The 11755-nt window shown below is 51.3% G+C and overlaps 1 long non-coding RNA gene across 1 annotated transcript; it reads right to left on the bottom strand.

Annotated features, from left to right (window-relative positions):
* Window positions 1-3353: 3353 nt before the first annotated feature.
* LOC135364642 (uncharacterized) lies at window positions 3354-9892 on the bottom strand. The gene is made up of 3 exons (XR_010412085.1): window positions 9798-9892; window positions 5342-6835; window positions 3354-5113 (listed from the first exon to the last, which is right to left on the bottom strand). It is a non-coding gene; the product is annotated as an uncharacterized LOC135364642 (long non-coding RNA).
* Between the last annotated feature and the right edge of the window lie 1863 nt (window positions 9893-11755).

Here is an 11755-nt window from a genome sequence, read left to right as displayed (position 1 = left end):
CAACCTCCACTCCCTCTCCCCTTCCCAGAGGTAGGTGTGTTGGGGGGGATGAGACCAAAAGTTCTAGCCTTCTAATCATATGGTTTGTTCCCCTGGCAACCAGTTCCCATCCTTAGGTAATTTCCAAAAGTCTCTCATTACCATAACCAAAGACACTTTATCACTCTTATCACAGGAAATTCCAAGGGTTTCAGGATCCTAGTGCCAGAAACAGTGACGAAGACCAAATATATATTTCTTTTTATAGATCACAGTATCACAGCAAGCAACCCACGGGTCAGAAAAACTCTTCTCCCCGATCCCGAACTCATTCTCCCGGGTATCCATCATGTCTTCCCAATTCAGTGTAAGCCCCTCACAGCTGAGGGGCCTTGAGTCTTTGGGGTAGCAGATGGTGTAGTTCAGAGTGTGGGGGCTATAGACAGATACCCTGGATTCAATCTTAGCTCTGCCTCTTGCCGGAGGCTATTACGATGTGATCTGGGCACCGTACTGAACGGCACCCCAACTGCCCCTCTCAGCTCGGCGCCTTACAAGTGCGGATTATAACAGCACCACCTTTGACGTTGCTGTGAGGAGTAATGAATTCGTGAAGACAAAGCAGTGTCTGGCACTGATAACTCTCAGTAGGCGGGGACTCTGATCGTCCTTGAGCGGGAGACTTTAGGCGTGCTTGTTCGGATTAGGCTTCTGGAGAGACCAGCACGGTTGTACGGTTGTACATTGTGGTGGCATATCTGCTCTCTTTCTCACTTCCCGACAGGGCAGGCGTCGGATACATTGGTCAGGAGAACGCTAGCTGTGGTAACAGGGAGGTCCTGAGATCTCAGCAGCTTCATTCAGTAGGAGTTCATGCTTCTGTGCAGTCTAAAGGCATGGGGAGGGAGGGGGGTGCCCTGCCCCACGCAGTCGTGTAGGATGCCAAAGGCTCTGTCACCCTTGAGGAAGGCCAGGACTTTGACATCCAAGTGCCACACAGGCTGGGAGAGCGGAGGGTCACAAGGGAGCCTTTTGTGGGCCAGGTCAGGAAGGGCATCCCATTCCACTGGTCAGAAGAGTCGCATGCCACCAAGAGCCTGGGAATAGGGTCAGGAAGAAGCACATGGGGTGGGGAGGTGGGGGCCTCTAGGGCCTGGCCCCCAAGGGTTCTCTTTTCTGAGCTGGCAAGGTCTGTCTTCTGATCTCAGGTGCCCAGCGCCCATGGCGCTGACCCCATCTGGGATGGGCCCTGGGACCACTGTGCGTGTATAGGGCGCCCTCCTGCTGTCTTCTTCCTCTCTGACCTTCTCCAGTTACTTGCCTCCAATTCCCGTTCTCTCTCCAATGGCACCTTCCCTCTGTTGAACTCCTGTGGTTGGAGAAAGGTTAATTGTTCGGCCATTGAGAGCTTTGGTGGAGAGGTGCCCTAGGGATTCAGTGACAAAGGATGTCGGGGGAGGGGGGCATCAGCAGAGGAGCCTTCCAGGAAGAAGAGCTGTGACCACCGCCACCCGCCTCCTGAAATCAGAGTCAGGCCACTGGGTTCCCAAGGACCTGGGAGAGCTCTTAGCCCCGATACAGTCCGTGAACAACAACCGTATCACCTAGGAACTTGCTAGAAATGCAGATTCTCAGCGCTGTCTTAGACATGCTGAATCAGAAAACCAGCTCAGAAAGATTGGTAACCTGCCCAAAGTCACACAGCTCATAAGAAGCAGGACAAAAGTGCTTGAACAAGTCCTTAGGTGATTCTGGCGCACACGGCTGAGCATCCCGGCTGCAGGTAGGCGTGTGCCTCACACTGCCACCCAGTGGCTGCAGAGCAAACAACAGCCCAGCCTCCAAGTCCGGACAAACTCAGGCTGAGGAGGCAGCGTGCTAATATTATAGGTTAGGAAGCAAGTTCTGGAAAGCACAGGGAATCCACAGGTGTAGCAGGGGACTCACCCAAGTCTAGCCTCATGGACAGTTGTTAAGACTTAGCCTAGAGTCCAGCCCAGAGCCAAACCCAAACTCTGCTGCTAGAAGGCCAAACCCACCTGCCTTTACGTTTTCTGGAGACCAGACATAGCCGGCTGGAGAGGCCTCTGCCATCAGACTGATGACCCCATCAGGGGCAGGCTCCGTTGTCCTCACAGCGTACCAGAAGGAACAGAGGTCCTTCTTCTCTGAGAGAGCACAGAACTCCACCTGGGACCCTGCCAGCTAGGACCCTGAGGCCCCAGGGCTGGCCTGGTGTGGCACTCCCTGGCTATGCCCGGAGCTTGGGGATGTTGGGGGGGGGTCGGCAGGGGGAGGCTGGAGGTAGAAGAGAAAATGTGATGAACCCTCAGGGTGCAGCCATCTCCTGCCTTTGTGATGGGGAACTGCAGGGATGGGGGTGACATCTGAGCTTAATGAGGAGGAAATGTCCAGAGACAAAGACCACGTGCTCTCTCCCTCATCCCTTGGCCTCAGACGCAGCAGGGGCAGGAGGCTCAGCACCCTGAGGACTGACTCTGAGTTTTCATTTTTATGGAAGGACCTAGTAGCTGTGGGGTTCCCAGGGGATGTGCTCAGCTTGCCTGGTAGGCAGACTCTGGGAGAGGAGGAAGGGCACCAGTGTCTGTAGGCATCCTGCACTGTGTGGGGAAGTCGTGGTCTCATTCAATCCACACACACGGTAAAACTCAGAGAGTTTAACAACCTGACCAAAGTCACACAGCTATGTATGCTCTGTCCACCACTCTCTACTGCCCATTCCCCACGCAGAACTCCTCTGGGCTGGCTGTCACGCCAGGCAGTTCTTGAATCCAGAAACCCATGGGATCCAACAGCGACAGAGCATCTCCTTGCGTAGCTGCCCTGCCCTTTGCTCCCAGGCCCCTCGTTGGCTCAGGAGCATCTCTGATAAGGGAGGAGGCTCCAGCCAACTTAGGAACTGGGACATTGGCCTCTGTCCGAGGTGGGGGTGGGGAGCCGCTCCATCCTGGAGCAAGGCTGAGGTCCGGAGGATACCCATGTCTGCCCTCGGGGCTCCTAACCAGGGATGCAGAGCAGGGTCTGCGAGGGGGAGGGCAGGAGAGGGAGCAAAACCACTGCTCAATGTATCCAAAGGAGGGACAGTTGGGGTCCCGGGAGCGGCCCGGCCACCACAAGCCCCAGGCGCAGGTGAGTCCTGAGCCAAGTCTGGATGGTGGCTCCCCAATGCCCTGCTCTCCTGAGTTCACTGGTGAGACCCAGCCACCTCACAGTAAGGGTACCCAAAACCCAGGGGCTGCTCTAAGATAAATGTTCCGCTGCAGACTTGAAGCTACATAGCCGTTGCTAAAATAAACACGAGAAAAGCATGCTAGGATTTATACTTTAAACTTTATTCAATATACAGTTGTTATCAAAGAGCCTAACAGATGAACCTCACACTTTCTCTGGTTGTCTGGCTCAGGAGGATGTGGGTTTGGTTTGTTGGACTTTTTGTCTTGCCAAAAGATTCCAGATACCCCCCAAATTTGGGGGTCACCTGTGTGGCTCACTCTCATCATCATTATTCGAAGCCTAGAGTGTCTACCTCTGTATGCCAGGAACGTCTTTCCCGGCCTCTGTCACTGACGCACATCCTCACAGGGAGGCCCAGGGCATGGAGCAGACTTAGAAAGCGAGCTTCCCTGGGGAAACCGGGGACGGCTACCCCCAGGCAGGTTGGGTGTGGGAGGCCTTCTTTCTTGAGGGTCTCTGTGGACCAATCCAGGCAACTGTCTTATGGATGCTGGGCGGCAGAAATTTCTTGTCTGGGGCTGGAACTGCCACCAGGCACTCCTGACTCGGGGCTTCTCACTTCCCCTTTCCAAAGGAGGCAGCAGAACCTAGGAGAGAGGCCTTCCCCGGGCAATCTGCAGACTGAGGCCCAAGTGAGGGAGGAGTAAGGCCCTGACTCCATTCTTCCATAGCTATGCAACTTTTGGCAAGCCTGAGTCTGAGTTTACTCTTCTGCAAAATGGTTGTAATTAGTGAGGCTCCAGAATTTTTTATAGGAGGCACTTAGGGGGCCTTCAGGAAGGAGGTGGCTGTGCTGGGAAATTGTCTACAAGCACATGTACACCATTCTGCTTAGATTACAGGCTTGGGGTGGGAGGGGGAATTGGGGAACTCGAGGCAGGGCTCTGCTGAAGCCCAGCCATCTTTTGGTGCTGCTGTGGTTATAGGATCCAAAGCAGCCTCCGTCACGGGGGTCAGATGAGATCACGTAGATGAACGCCTTTGGGAATTGTTCTCAACAGATGGAGCATATTATTATCCCCTCCTAAAGTAGGACCCTAACTGTTTAGTCGGGAGTCTGGCCAGCATTGCTTGCTAATGGATCAGTGATGTTGCCCGTGGGCCCTTCTGCAGAGGGGCCATCACTGAACACTCCCCCCTGCCCTGGGCGATGCTTCGGTTGGTTATCTGGGGGCTCCTTCCTACCCAGAGATGTGATTAGATCTTCCAAGCCCCCAAAGCACTGTTTCAGGAGGAATCTCCCCACTCATCAACAGCCCAGGTAATCCCCCAATGTCTTGCACAACTTGTGCAAGATTTCAGTCCCAGAAGACTCTGCCCCCATCCCCACTTCAGATACCAGTGGCAAGTTCCCTGTACTTCTGACCAACTGGCTATAAATCAGAGGTTACCAAACGGGCGGTAAGAGCCTGCATAGACAAAGGATGGCCACAGCCCAGTTGCTTTGGGAACACGTCAGATGCTTGTGAACACTTCCACAGCCCCATTCTGGGTCCGAGGAGTCAGTTTCTGGGAGCGGGCTTGAACAATCTGTGGGGTTTTTTGTTTGGTTTGGTTTCTTAATCGAAGGCATCCCTGGTTATTGTTGTGAAACTACGTGTGAGTCTTGGACAGGGATGATCATGGGATCTGGTCCGCTCTGCGGGACAGACTTCCTGCCAACCCTTCTATTTCAGGAGAATCTTTCCCATTTCTAGAGAGCTCATCTGTCTGGGGAGGGGGCTGAAGTGACAGGAACATGCAAAACATTCCGGCCACGTGTCCTTTAGGAAGGAAAGTCAGCCCGGACTGTGCAGCAGGAGACTCGAGCTCAGAGGACTGGGGAAGGTCAGGTTTTCGGTGCATTTGGAGCTTTTGCTGAGGACAGAAACTCCTGGCTCTGTGGGAAAAGACAGGGAAGGAGAGGAGGTCTCGAAAGGGGCCCAGGCGGCCGCTCCGGTCAGACCCAGCTGGAGCACCTACTCTGCGGGCAGCCTGCCCGCACCTGCTCCCTGCCCGCCTCACCTCTGCCCACAGACGCCACCCTCGCTAATGGGCCACAGCACGAGCCAGGCACAGACCCCCCACACGCCTTCTCACTGTTCAAATTCCCCATGTCTGTCCTTACCAAGCTACTCTCTCCGAAGAAAGAGGCCTTTGCTTCAAGCCCAGGAGTTCTCCCTGTTGGAAGTGGTGGGTTCCCTGCCCAGTTCCAGAGGTAGGGCCTCTTCTCTCCTTTGCTGCTTTTCCTCCAGACCAGGTAAGGGTGTCGCTTGCTTTCCCGGCTTCGTGGCAGTCAGGGGCTGTGGGGATGTGGTGTCTGCCGTCTTCACCGGGGAGGAAACTGTTTTCCTAGAAGCCAGTTCTTCTAACCCCGTTGGCCCTGCTCCCACCTGTAACCCACCCTGTCTCCTGAAGCGGTCCAAAGGAAAGGGGAGGGGAGGAGGATACAGGGCTGACGGGGAAGAGTGACAGCTGGCACTGGCCAGGGCTCAGCCTGGCCCTCCCTGGACTCTGTGGGGGCGGGAGTTTGCTTCTGCACAGAAGTGGAACCCGGCTGGCTGTGGTCCCCGCAGGCTGGAGACAGGCCAGCAGCACCACCTGCCTTCCTTCCCTCCACAGTCCCAGACGCACCTGCTGGGCTCAGAACCGTCTGCGTGTCTGAGAAACCAGATCCCTACCTTGTTCCTCTTCACTGGGGACACACAAAAGCCTCCCATCTGGACAGTGAAAAGAACAGCCAGGTCATGTTTCCAATCAAGCCCGAGGAAGCATTTTGGGGGCAGCTAAGGGGAGCCTCTGGGGGAGGGGCGCTGAGCCCAGGTAGACCCACCTGACGAGGCCATGTGTGTGTTCAGCCCATCTGGGGAGGCAAGGCCAGCTGGCAACTGCTGGAAAGCTGTTCTCGAGGCTCGAGGTGTGGTCCTCGGATCAGCCTCTCGTCACCTGGGGCCTTATCAGGAATATGTGTTCTTGGGCCTCACCTCAGACCTGCCGAATCAGAACCTCTGGGCTCGGGGCTTGGCACTTTATGTGTTAATAAGCGGTCCAGGTGATTCTGAGGACACTCGAGTTGGAGAGCCTTTGGTTAAAGTAGGCCATGCTAGTGAGCCTGGAGCCCTGGGCTGGGAGGCAGGGCCAAGGGGACTGTGTGTGACGCCCAGGGACTCCAGTCACAACAGCCTCAGCCGTCTTGCTTTTGCGTCAGCAGGGACGGGGGCTGGAGAAAGCACGCGGCCGAGCTGCAGGCTGCCTATGGCAGGACGCGAGGGCTCCCCCCCTCCAGCGCGGTGGCACCGGGACAGGCCTGGGGCAGCATGGCTGGAGGGCACACCGGGGCCACGGGAGGGGCTCACAGATTCCACGGGGGCGCAGTCTCCGGCCAAAACACCCTGACTTTCCCCATCTTGCACAAGTTGTGCAAGACAGTTAAGCTGAGTCAGCCTCCACCAACCTTGCCGGAACAGGCTTGCCTCGGCGGTCCCGAGGGCTCGGTTCCAGGCCACCAGGGTCCTCGACTGGCACAGTAAAGTGAGTCCAGTGAATGTTTCGGTTTCCCAGTGCCTCTGAAAGTGATGTTTTCACGGTACTGTGGTCTTGTACGTGTGCAGCACCATTATGCCTAAAAAACAGACATAGCTTAATTAAAACATACTTTATTGCTAAAAAACCGCTAACCATCATTTGAGCTTTTAGTGAGTCCGAATCTTTTTGCTAATGGAGGGTCTGGCCTTGATGCTGGCTGATCGGGGGGCGAGGGTTAGGGTGAAGGCTAGGGTGGCTGTGGCAATTTCCTTTTTTTTTTTTTTAAAGATTTTATTTATTTATTTGAGAGAGAGACTGAGAGAGAGAGAGCATGAGAGGGGGGAGGGTCGGGAGGGTCAGAGGGAGAAGCAGACTCCCTGCCGAGCAGGGAGCCTGATGCGGGACTCGATCCCAGGACTCCAGGATCATGACCTGAGCCGAAGGCAGTCGTCCAACCAACTGAGCCACCCAGGCGCCCCTGTGGCAATTTCTTAAAATGAGACAACAGCGCAGACTCTAAACCCTTTGTGGTCACTTCAGCAATCTCCACAGCATCTTCATCTGCAGAGTCCATCTCGAGAAGCCACTCTCTGTCCTCATCCTTAAGAAGCAAAGCCTCATCCTCTCAAGTTTCGTCATGAGATTGCAGCAACTCACAGGTAATAATAATGAAAATGTTTGAAATATTGCGAGGATTACCAGAATGTGACACAGAGTCACGAAGTGAGCCAGTGCTGCTGGGAAAATGGCGCCAAGAGACCTGCTCTTGGATCAGGGCTGCCACGAACCTTCAGTTTGTAAAAAATGCAACATCTGCGAAGCTCAGTAAAATAGGATATGCCTGTATTTGCCTCGAAAGTGCCAGTAAACGTGTGAGAGTTGTCAATGGCTAATGTTCACCACGGCTCCCTGCTATGTAGCCCAGACAGTGGGAGTGTGAGGACACACTCACTTGTTTAACCTGTGTGTGCATGTGCATGTGTGTGTGTGTGTGTGTGTTAGGGGGCAAGTGACTCCTACTGGTTTGGAGATACGGCTAAAATGAACTGGCACATCCCTGTCCCCCCTCCCCCAAACATGCCCACACATCCCCTCAGCAAGCCAGTGAAATTGCGGCCATGAGTCCAGAGCAGTTCATGAAATGACCAATAGAGGGAGTGCCGGTCCCATTTTTGGAGTGGAAAGGGGTCTCCCAGCCCCGGGCCAGGCAAAGGGCCAGCAGCTAGGTTTTCAGTGCTAATGAGGAAAAGCCAGATGTACTGGTAGGTTAGAGGCACAAGCCTAAAGCAGAATGATTTCAGGGACACAAAAAGGTGCAAAGCCTCACATAATCCTACTGGACAATTGAGGCTGTCTGAGCTTTCCTTTTAGCCTAGACCAATTTAAAATACAAATACAGGGGCGCCTGGGTGGCTCAAGCATCTGACTTCAGCTCAGGTCATAATCTCAGGGTCCTGGGATGGAGCCCCGTGTCCGGCTCCCCGCTCAGTGGGGAGTCAGCTTGAGGATTCTGTCTCTCCCTCTCCCTCTACTCCTCCACCTGCTCGTGCTCTTTCTCTTGTATAAATAAATAACATCTTCAAAAAATAAAATACAAATACAATCCAGGATTACACGTCAGGATTTCACGTCTCAGTGAGATGAAGGGAGCTAAGAGAAGGTTTTGCTAAACTAGGAGGTGAGGGCGGCCCAAGAGGCATAAGGGGCGTAAAACAATGAAGTTGGGGCTCCCCAAGTATCAGGAGCCTCCTCTGTTCAAAACAAGAGAAAAGCCTTGTCTGATTCCGAGGGTGAGAGGCTGCATGTTGGTGTCCCCCCAGGAGGGGGCGCCGCTTCCCTAGAGTTCCCTTTTTATTTGCTCATGTAAGGTCTCTGAGCAAGTGCTGTGGACTCTGATGGTTTGTTTTCTTGTCTTAGAGCATTTTGAGAGGACACTGTTTTGTATTTCCAGCTCCTACCAGAAACCCTGACACAATTGTACGTGCTCTATACACATCAAATAGGTAAATGAATGAATGTCCGTGAGCAGAGAAACATTAAAGTACGGTATATCAGCCTGATGGGGATATTATGCAGTTATTTTAAATAATGGTTATTTGTTGTTTTGTCTTGTTTTGTTTTACTTACTTTTAAAAGGATTTTATATATTTATTTTTGCGAGAGAGAGAGAGACAGAGAGATTGAACGCACAAGTGGGGGTGGGGGGAAGGCATAGGGAGAAGCAGACTCGCCGTTGAGCAAGGAGCCTGATGCAGGACTTGATCCCAGGACCCTGAGATCATGACCTGAGCCGAAGGCAGATGCTTAAATGACTGAGCCACCCAGGCACCCTGTTTTGTTTTAAATAATGGTTATTTGAAAGGTACTAAGAGAGTAGATCTTAGAAGTTCTCATTACAAAAAAAAAACAAAATGTGTAACTCTGTGAGGGGCTGGATGTTAACTAACCTTACTGTGGCAATCATTTCACAATATACATATATATCAACTCTTTATGTTGTTCACCTTAAACTACTACAATGTTCTCTGTCAATTATATTTCAATAAAACTGGAAAAAATAAAATAATGGTTATCAAGGCCATGTAGCAACATGGAAAATGCCTAGGATATTGTGTTAAATACACAAGTTGCTTTCTACCTGTGTGAGATTCTGCGCGCATGTGAATGAAAGGGAAATAAGGAGAAATAGTTGCATATGGGTGGAGGACTAATGGGTAGCTTCCTTCTTAACTTGTTTAATCTCCTTTGTTGTGGGTCGTGCAAATAACACAGAAACCGCTTTTTCCTGAGCGTCTCAGTTTCGTTCTTTGGTGCCCAAGTACCTTGACTTCCACCCCATCTGTCCAGATCTCACCATCTCTTTAGAATTCAGTTTTATTTCATTTTCTTTGCACCAAGCCCAGTGTTGCACCCACACGCACATGGAAGTGGCTAAGTACTTTGGATATCAATGATTTTAAAGGCAGCTGCTATAAATCCTGTCAAGTTCAAACACTTAAACACATGTTCTCCCAAATCAGTCAACTGCCTCTCAAGTGTTATCAGCAGTCAGTCCCTACCTTTACTGTTTCTCACAATGGGAATAACAACGCGTCTGATTTGTTAAGGATCTATTGTGTGCCTTCTAGTTAAATTTCATCCTCACCGCAAACCTGCAAATTAGGAAATATTATTCTAGTTAGTAAGAGAAGAAACAGAATTTCATTTTAAATTCCTTTCCCAAGATCATAGTCATGTTTCACACAGAAGACTTTAGGTTCCCAGAGGACATGTTTTTACCCTACACACCATGTGGGATGCTTTCCAAGGGCCTACAATGCAAAGAAATAATGCATATCAATAACAGAATCTAGCCATACAAGGAAACCAAACTGTCCTATGAATAATAGTACCAAGTACTGCATAGGTTTCCAGGTAAGGAATCTATGCCCATGCGTCACCCCTCCAGGGACATGTTCTAATACTAATCTGATTGTGTGTTGGGAACCTCTGTCCTTGCATAAATCCTGCCCTGGCCAGAATGATCCAGAGCTTATCAGTCTTTGTTTTGGGTCAGGTTAAATTTTGAAGGATTCAGGCTTTTCACTGAAAAAGAAATCACTGCCACTCTTATTTCAGCCTCACTTTTATGCATGATGAGGCTTTATGAAAATTTAATCTATCAGCTAATCTCAGGGGTTAGGGGCCATTTCAGTCCCTGGAGGAATCAGACATGTCTCTGAGAAAGAGAGGTGCTCAGGCAGCCTTTATTAATCAAGACCTGGAGGCTCCAGCCAGAAATCAAGTTTCTACTGGCTTCTAACAGTTTGTTCTCTTTACAATGACCATTTCATCATGGGCTTAAAGTAACAAATGAAAGGGGAATTGCAAATGAATACATCAAACAAAATTAGACAGAGGCCTAATACAACATTTGTCTAAGTGGAAAACGAAGCTCACCATCTTAATGAGTCTTCCCCCTTCCCCCCCCACCCCCCACCAATATCATTCTCCTCCTTCCTCAAGGCTTAGGGTCTCCGGATCACATCCCCACCTCCCTTCTATTCAGACCTGCTCAAGGATATCTCTAGACCCTAGTTCAGATTTCAGACAAGGTATTCCCTCTTGGTGGTCAGTGTGCTTTGAAACCTTGCCTCTCTTTGGGGGCCCAAAGGTGTTTTATCTCCTGTGAGGTGTCATAAATGCATTTTCCAGGCACAGGATCCCGTCAAGAACCCTGAAGTCATTTCAGGGCAGGTTGTCACCTACACGGATGGCTAGCTCCCCTCGCAGGGAGGGAGGGCCAGTGTGGTAAAGGCAGGGGTCTCCATCCGAGAACCCGAGACTGGCCGGCGGGTTACAGGAGAAACAACGGGCTTCAGAAATGGGTTATTTACCTCGAGAGCTTTGCCTGCTGTGGAAAATAAGAATGACTGTAATTCTAGTGAAAGGTCTTAGGTTTTTTTTTTTTTTTTTTAAGATTTTTTATTCATTTATTTGACACAGAGAGCCAGAGGGAGAGAGACAGAGAGCAAGCACAAGCAGGGGGAATGGCAGGCAGAGGGAGAGGGAGGCTCCCCGCTGAGCAAGGAGCCCAATGCGGGGCTCGATCCCAGGACCCTGGGATCATGACCTGAGCTGAAGGCAGCAGCTTAACGACTGAGCCACCCAGGTGCCCCAGGTCTTAGATTTTAAAGCCCCTGTTTATTATAGGGTGATGGTAACAGATACAATGCTATATAGTCGGCTTTTTTTTTTTTAAAGATTTTTATTTATTAATTTGACAGAGAGAGAGCACAAGCAGGGGGTGTGGCAGAGGGAGGGGGAGAAGCAGGCTCCCTGCAGAGCAGGGAGCCCAATGCAGGACTCGATCCCAGGACCCCGGGACCATGGCTGGAGCCAAAGGCAGACAGTTAACGAACTGAGCCATCCAGGTGTCCCTATAGTTGTTTTATTTCAGTTTCATGACCTTGGCCTTAACTTTTAGCTACCTATAAAGCTAAATAAAACTGGAAACTTCATCTTGAAATATCACACC

The sequence above is a fragment of the Mirounga angustirostris genome, unplaced genomic scaffold (genome assembly GCF_029215605.1).
Source record: "Mirounga angustirostris isolate CCGP_5_RB_7025 unplaced genomic scaffold, mMirAng1.0.hap1 SCAF_6, whole genome shotgun sequence".
NCBI lineage: Eukaryota > Metazoa > Chordata > Mammalia > Carnivora > Phocidae > Mirounga > Mirounga angustirostris.
The sequence above is the reverse complement of the archived record's forward strand: the minus strand, read 5'-3'. Positions and strand labels throughout refer to the sequence as shown.